Below are 7993 nucleotides of genomic sequence, written 5' to 3' on the forward strand. Positions count from 1 at the left end.
AATGCTCAATTCAAAAATCGCACCAATCAAGGTAGATGGTGAGTGGTGAAATAATTTTTCTAGTTTTGCAAAAGCACCTAATTAATGCTCTTGTTATCCTCAAACAATTATGTTTATCAATGCATTAATGCATGCATGCATAAAGTACATGCATTGGTCAATTTTCTCTTAATACTTGCATGCAATGATTTAATGCACCTTGGAATCTGAACATGTGATGGAAAACAACCAAATTGAGCCTAATAAAATGGAAAAACTAAAATTTTGAGATAAGCCCTATAAACCGGAAAGGAGGGAGTACATAGGTAGACAATGGTGTGGGACCGTGATGTCAGGAAACCAGGAGGAAGCAAAATAAATTATAGTTATATATATATATATAAATATATATATATAAATATATATATATAAATATAATAAGGAGGCACTTGCGTACATGAGGCTATGGACCTGGTGGGTCCCCATTGTCATCCTATCCAAGTGAAGTGATCTCCTCGCCTGCACGCACTTTCCCCCCGAAACAGTCGGCACCGGCCGCCCTGCTTCCCGGTGCAGGCGATTGCTCCGCCTTCAAACGACACAAGTGCCGTCCGTCCGTCCATTTGCCACATATAGTAATGATACGCGGTTGCCGAGGCGGCTACCCCGGCGTCACACGTCTGTCCCTCCGCCCGTCCACCATTGCTATATAAACTGCTGCGCCGGCCATAGCCGCAGTCATCCGCATCCATTGCCTTTCTCCTGTCCACACCACTACTGCCCACCATGGCTTCCTCGCGCTCCAGCGCTCTTCGGGATGGGCGGACAAAGGACCACAAGGAGATAGCAGCCATTGCTGCCGACCGGCTAGCCGACAGGCAGCCGGAGGACGACAACGTCCCAATGGAGACATGGTAGTCGACGATCCGGCGCCAACCCCCTCCTCCGCGCCATCCTCGCCGGTGCATTGCACCATGACCATCAGTGAGGCCCGTGCCCAATATATAGACCAAGGTGAGGCAGATGCATGAGGAGCTGTTCTAGGAGGCGCAGGCCGACGCCACCTACAGCCACCATCTCCTCCGGGAGCACTTGCAGGCAGAGGAGCAGATCGCCGCGGAGCGGGCGGAGCAGGAGGCGCTGCTCGACTCGTACCGCTCCGCCTGCAAGGGCCGCCTCGAGCGCTGGCGGTACCGCATGCGGGTGGCGGAGGCTGCGGCCGCCTACAAAGAGGCTAGCAAAGAGGGCGATGAAGCGGGCGATGAGCTGTTTGGCGAGACCGAGGACGACGCAGAGGACAATGTCGGCTCTGATGAGTCCCCACTCCGCTGGCGTCGACGACGCCCTGCTCCGTCGATGCCCCACGGAGCCAACAATGAGGTAGAGGACACCGCCGGCTCCGCCGAGGCCCCACGGCGCCAACAACGAGGCAGAGGACACCGCCGGCTCCGCCGAGGCCCCGCCCGCCAACAACGAGGCAGAGGACATCGCCGGCTCAGCCAAGGCCCCACCGTGTCGGCAACATGGGGGAGGATTTCTACCGCTCCGCTGAGGTGCCGCCCGCCGGCAACGAGACAGAGGCATTGCCGGCTCCGCTGAGGCCCCGCCCCGCTGCCAATGAGGCCGCGCCACACAGAAAACAAGGAAGAGTAGAACACGGTAGGTCGCCGTGGCTCAGGTCCAAGTAAGGCCACGGCTGCTACCCTCCGGTTGAAGCCAAGCTAGGCGGGTTGACCATTGATGGCCAGTTAGCTTCTTGGCGGCGACGTGGAGTCGGAGAGCTGCACTGAAGAAGAACGCTGCTTCTGCTTAACTGCTGGTGCAGTTGGCTGCCTGACACGTGGGCCCCAACAGGCTACATGTCAGTTACGCAACTACACCTGCAATTAAGTCACTGAAGCTTCTGTTCGGCTCAGCGGGACACAGGTGGGTAGCTTCGGTTAATTAATTATACCTCCAGCGCACCCCTTTTTAGTTTTTTTTCGAAAAGGAGGATGACCCCCGGTCTCTGCATCTGGGAGATGCATGCGGCCACAAACACCCCTTTTTAGTTGAAGAATGTATGTAATGTAATGAAATCCGACATGTTTATATGAAATCCGACCGTGTATGAATGAATTTATTTCGATTAGTTCAAATTCCTGTATCACTGGCATTGGATGAACATGCAAAATAATACGTACTAGCATTATTCCCAGGGTGATCACCATGTTTGCAGCAGTTTCACATGTACTCCCTCCGGTCCTTTCTAGTCTGCATACAAGTTTTGTCTGCAGTCAAAGTATCTCTACTTTGACCAATCTTATACAAAAATGTATGCACTTTCACAATGTGCGAAGTAAAAAGGAACAGAAGGAGTACAAAGAGTTTGAGCAGCTTTTTAGTCATTTGTGTAAATCTCTAAAAAGACTTATATTTAGGAACGGAGGGAGTACGTATCAAGTGTCGAGTTGACATAGGTGTACAACCCTCTCAGGACCCGACCGCAGCCACACGATCGTTCTGCATATAACGCATTTATCACATATGAACAAATGGCGGCAAGAGGCAAAGATGCTGCCACCGTAGACATCCACGTTAAGCTTGAGCATTCCATATCTTGGGTGCACTCCATATCTCATGGGCGCTTATAGGAGCCGGTGCGCCGGCCCAAATTTGGGCCGGTCAGCGCGTAGCCGCTTGATCTGTTTATGCCCAGCCGCTGGATGCGGCATCCTCTGGACGTACCACTTCGTCCTCATGCCTCCTCACGTGCATTGACCAACAGCCCGCGTCCATGGCGGATCGCGCTTGCCGCCGCCCGCGCCCTTGCCGCCGGTTGTCGCCCCTCACCGGTCCCCGCCCTTGCCGCCGGTTGCCGCCCCTCGCCGCCGGTTGCCGCCCCTCACCGTCGTCGTCTCCGGTGTTTCTCGCCGACTCTGGAGCCATGCATGGATGTAGCAAAAAACTTCCCTGGTTGTAGCAAAACGCGAAGGCGGTTGCAACAAAAAATGTCACTTCCAGCACAATTAAATGATAGTTCCAGCAAAAAAAGCTCAGCAGTAGAAAACCATGGCTCAAAAGCCAACAACAGTAGTAGCAAATCTTTGTTTTAGTTCCGGCAAAACCAAAAACAGTGGAAGCAAAAATGCAAAAAAAGGAGCCTTTATGGAAGGATGTTCTAGCAAAATCAAAGACACCGGTGGTAGCCAAAATTGAAACTGGTTGTAGCAAATTAAAACACCATTTATAGCAAAGTAGCAAAATTGGGCGTTCTTCCAGCAAAAAGCGAATGCGGCAGTTGTAGCAAAAATTCAAGCTGGTTCCAGCAAATCAAAACACCAGTTGTAACAAAATGCAAAGAATTGGCGTCGGTGGTAGCAAACCAAAGTGCCGATGGTAGCAAAAATTAGTGCTGGTTCCAGCACCTCCATGAGCCGCTTCCAGCAATGGGCGTCGTTGAAGTTGAACCACCGGTGGACTCTCCTGTCCACGGCGCTGAAGGCTTATCCCGTCCACAACACCGGTCGACGCCCCGTCGTAGCACCGGTGTTGAAGCTTCGCGGCAGTTGTCGTTGGACGGTCGTCGCAGCCCCGCGTGCTTGTGGAAGTGCTGGCGGCTTGAGGTGGAAGGAGGGGGAGAGGTGGGGAGCCCCAATGGTGAGGGAGGTGGAGGAAGGAGAGGGAGAGGTGGGCAGCACCGATGGGGAGGGGAGAAGGAGTGGTGGGTAGCAGCGGTGGGGAATTGTGGCCAAGAACGCTCTAGATCGAAGGGAAGAAGATAAGGGAAAGGGGCAGAGCGATGCGGGGCCCCACGAGACGCGGGTGCGACCGGCGCAATTTTGAGCCAGTGCGCCGGCTGTAAACACTCGGGCACTGAGTTGGGGACGCATACGGCGCATCGCCAGTGGTACTGCAGGGTTCATCCCATAATATCGGATCCCTGGGACCATATTTCCTTTACTCCTGTCATCATTTCGATGCTGCTGAATGCAAAGAAGTGAAGTTAAGTAGCTATGCCGGAACTGTCTAGAGGCTTCCATTGGGGTGGGGCTTTATCGTGTGTGATCTCATTACAGACGTGCCACGGACGCCACATGGTCATCAATGGTGCCATGCGTGAAGATTCCATGATCGGCTCGAGCACATCGAAGAGCCACTCCGATCATGTGTGGCAAACATACTTGAAGTCCAGTAGCCGCCACTCCTTCGCCATCGCCCTCTATAGCTCAACCGCATGAAGGCACCTGCACATTGCGTGGAATCCATCCTCGCGTTCCCGACCACACAAGGTGCATAATTCATAAGTCGGTGATTTTCAAGTGGCGGGAGAATTTATTACCCATGTGGCAAGGGAATTTGTCACTAGCTGCAAAGAAAATACGCGTAACATGGGGGGGGGCCCATATAGTCTTCTGGATGGTACAACGATCTTCTGGTACCTTGCTAGATGCGCTAGCAAATGGAAGGTCGTGCTCGTCCATCGTGAAGCGGTATGCAGACCAAATGGTGAAGATATCATTCTTCTCCAAGGCCTATGCGAGGATGTCGTCGTGGAGGCATGGGGATGTCCAAATGTTACTGATGACCTAGACATCAGCTGGGTGGAAGTAGCGATGGAGAAGGTCAATCGCCAGGCGCCACGATCATCGAGGAGCTCGGCCACCCGTCATAGCAGGTAGGTACCCTATGTGGATATCAGCTCGCCGAAGGGGGTGCAAGGTACCCACCTACTACTCTAGATACGAATACCCCCCACCATTCCAAACGCGTGAATCTAGGACTGTGTCGGGCTGCCAATCAATTTTAAAGTAGGGCATCCACCACGGGAACTCTTCGTGGTTGCAGAATCTTTCAAATCAAAAATCAAGCTCAGTAAAGAATCATAGATTCATATTCTCATTTCCTCCTTTGGACTGGGCATGCATCTCTTTTCAATGTGCCTCATCTTCAGAATTGGAAAATCAAATTGTCTGGTTCCTCAACCAGATATGTTGGTTTTGCCATTTACAATGGTTAAAACATTTCCATTCATGAGTTCGATATGGGGTTCTGACTTGGGGGCAAGCCCCAACATCCGGTGGAGTATCAGAGTATGCTCCGTTCCTGGAAGAACAACAGGCCAAACAGACTCTGGTTTTTCATCCCAACTCTAGAGCCTTTACAGTTATGGGCCGAGCTCCTAGAATCTATGAGCAGAGTTATGATTCCGCTGCTAGATCTCTCTTTTTTCTGAGAGAGAGAGAGAGAGAGAGAGAGAGAAACTGCTAGATTCTCATCGTCCTTAGAATTCTTCCTGCTTAATGATGTTTTCCTTATCGTTTTTTTCTTCATGGGTATTCTTTATTGGGTTTTCACTGGTGTGCATCAGTTTTTCTTCATATTTTCTACGATTATGCACTGATTTACTTTGGTTTTCCCTTTTCTTATTCGTTTCCCTTCTATTTTCCTTGTTTCTTTCTCTGTTTTTGCTGGTTTTTTCTTTTCTTTCCTTTTTTTCGTTTGCTTTCTTTGTTTCTCTCTCAGTTTTTAATGGCTTTTCCGTTTCTTTACTCTTTCTTCAAATTCAAATGGTTATATTTGGTTCTTTCCGGTTTTTCATCTGTTTTTCTTTTTGTTTCCCTCGGGTTTTCACTGCTTTTCTATTACACATTTTTGTTATATATATAATACTTTTTTTCTAAAACGCAATAACATTTTTAAAATAAAAATTCACATTCTTCAATAAAAACCACATTTTTCTATATAGATTTTTTTACATTTTTCAAATACTTGATTAACATTTTTTAAATACCGTATTAACATTTTTAATACATAGTCAATTTTTTAGATATTTACATATTTTATTGAATCTTATTAACAATTATATAATATAATATTAACAATTTCTAATACAAGGTCAATAATTTTTATGCACATTTAAAATTTTGCAAATGGTGGATTAATATTTTTCAAATACTTGTTCAAAATTTTCCAAATGCTTGATTAACATATTTTTAAATATATGATCAAAATTTTCATATGCATTGTATTTTTTATATTCATCTTTTGTTTACGTGATATACATGTTCCCTATACACATTTAACATTTTTAAATGCTTCCTAATTTTTTTCAAATGTTTTATCGAGAGTGTTTTTTGTCATATATGTTTAGAATATTTACAGTATAAATAAAAGTAAAAAATATATAAAGCAAAAAATGGAAACATAAAAGGTGAAAAGAAAAACGAAGCGATGGACTTACGTTCGCCCACACTAGCTCCTCTGGGGCTTACCTTCACTTGTGGGTTTCCTAGGTCTCGCTATAAGCGAGGCAGGGTCGCGCCTGTCGAGCTATCATCTCGCATAAAAGCGAGACATAGCGGCGCCCGACAATTTGCTTTCTTAACGACACGGTTACCTATCTCCTTGTTTTGGAATGCGCCCGTTACCTTTTACCTTTTATCCCCTTGTCATTTAAACAGTAAGAGGAATTCCTTTGTTCTATGTGTTTTTATGGTTTTTGTTCTATTTTGTTTGAATTAGTTTTTTTGTTTTAATGTCTATTTTTTCTGTTTTCAATTTTTCGTTATCTATATTTTTTCAATTTGTTCTTTAATTGTTTTTGGTTTAATTTCTCAGTTTTATTTTTTCCTTTGGTATTCTTGTCCCACTACTTGTCAATTTTAAGTCCTTCTATTCTCAATTTTGCCAATTTTCTTTTTGCTATTTCTTGATATTTTAAATGTTTTCCACCTTTTGCAATATTAACATATATGTTATCCTTTTACACTTTGATTATTTTCCCACAGTATGTGAACATAAATTCACATGTGTTTTTTTAGTTTATATAAAAATGCACATGATTTTTAATTGCATGAATATATATGTTTAATATATGAACTTTTTTTGAAAAAAAATTTATGGAGGAGTTTTTTCATTACACGTTGAACATTTGTTAATATGCAATAAGATTGTTCAACTACGTGATGAGCTTTTCAAATAGATGTTGGGCATTATTTTAAGATATTTTTTTCCAAATATGCATAGAATTTTTGTTTAAATGTGTGATAATTCTTTTCAAAGGTGTGTTGATTTTTAAATACATGGTGGGCATTTTTTAGACCCGTTAAAAATGTTTACTAAAAACAAATAAATAATATATATTTTTCCTGAAAGAGATTTGGTTTGTTACCCCCCTCCCGCCCAAAGAAAAAAGTACGTATTCGATGCAGATTAAAGATGAAGATTAGAAGGTTAGATTGTTAAGAACGCTTGTTTGATGAATTGGGAGAGTAGGAATTAGAATTAGTTGGTTGTTATTTACGGGAATACTCTTTTTATGTAACTTTAATATTTCTATAAAATCCTCTTGAAAATAAAAATAAATAGGCTCAAACACCTGACAGCCCAGCACATCCCTTGCGAAGTAGCTTCACCATTTCCGGTGGAAACCAAGAAAACCAACAGAAAACCGCTAAACAACTGGCCCATTGCAAGGTGGGTGCACACCAGCTCACTGCTGCAGGAATGCCTAGCAGTGGCGTGTGGGAAAAGCCCAGCAGTGGCGGGCAAGGCTCCCAGGGGCGCCCGCCACCGACCTCCCGCCACTGCTATTATGGCATGAGTGACGGCCGGGTGCCCGCCACTGTTAGAGCCTATCCAGTGGCGGGCAGTCCTATCAGCCCACCATTGATATATGTTATTAGTTGTGGCGGGTAGTACCTGTCACCCGCCACAACTATCTCTTCAGCCTCTAGCCATTCCAGCACCTGATACACATTACAGGATACAGATAACCACAGTACAACATACAACAAGCTATCATACACATTACATTTAACGTAGCAATAATCTAAACTTCATACAAATAGATGTATGCAATAGTGTACAACAACTCATGTCACGTCATTAGTACGTGCATGTACATGCAAGACCTCATGATAACAATAACACCATAATGACAATGAGCTGAATAAAGATAATCAAATTCTTTACTCGTCCACTTGTCCACATGGTCTTAAATACTTCATAGTTGATTTTCTCTTTGTAGATG

Source organism: Triticum aestivum, chromosome 3B (genome assembly GCF_018294505.1).
Source record: "Triticum aestivum cultivar Chinese Spring chromosome 3B, IWGSC CS RefSeq v2.1, whole genome shotgun sequence".
In the NCBI taxonomy this organism is placed as follows: Eukaryota; Viridiplantae; Streptophyta; class Magnoliopsida; order Poales; family Poaceae; genus Triticum; species Triticum aestivum.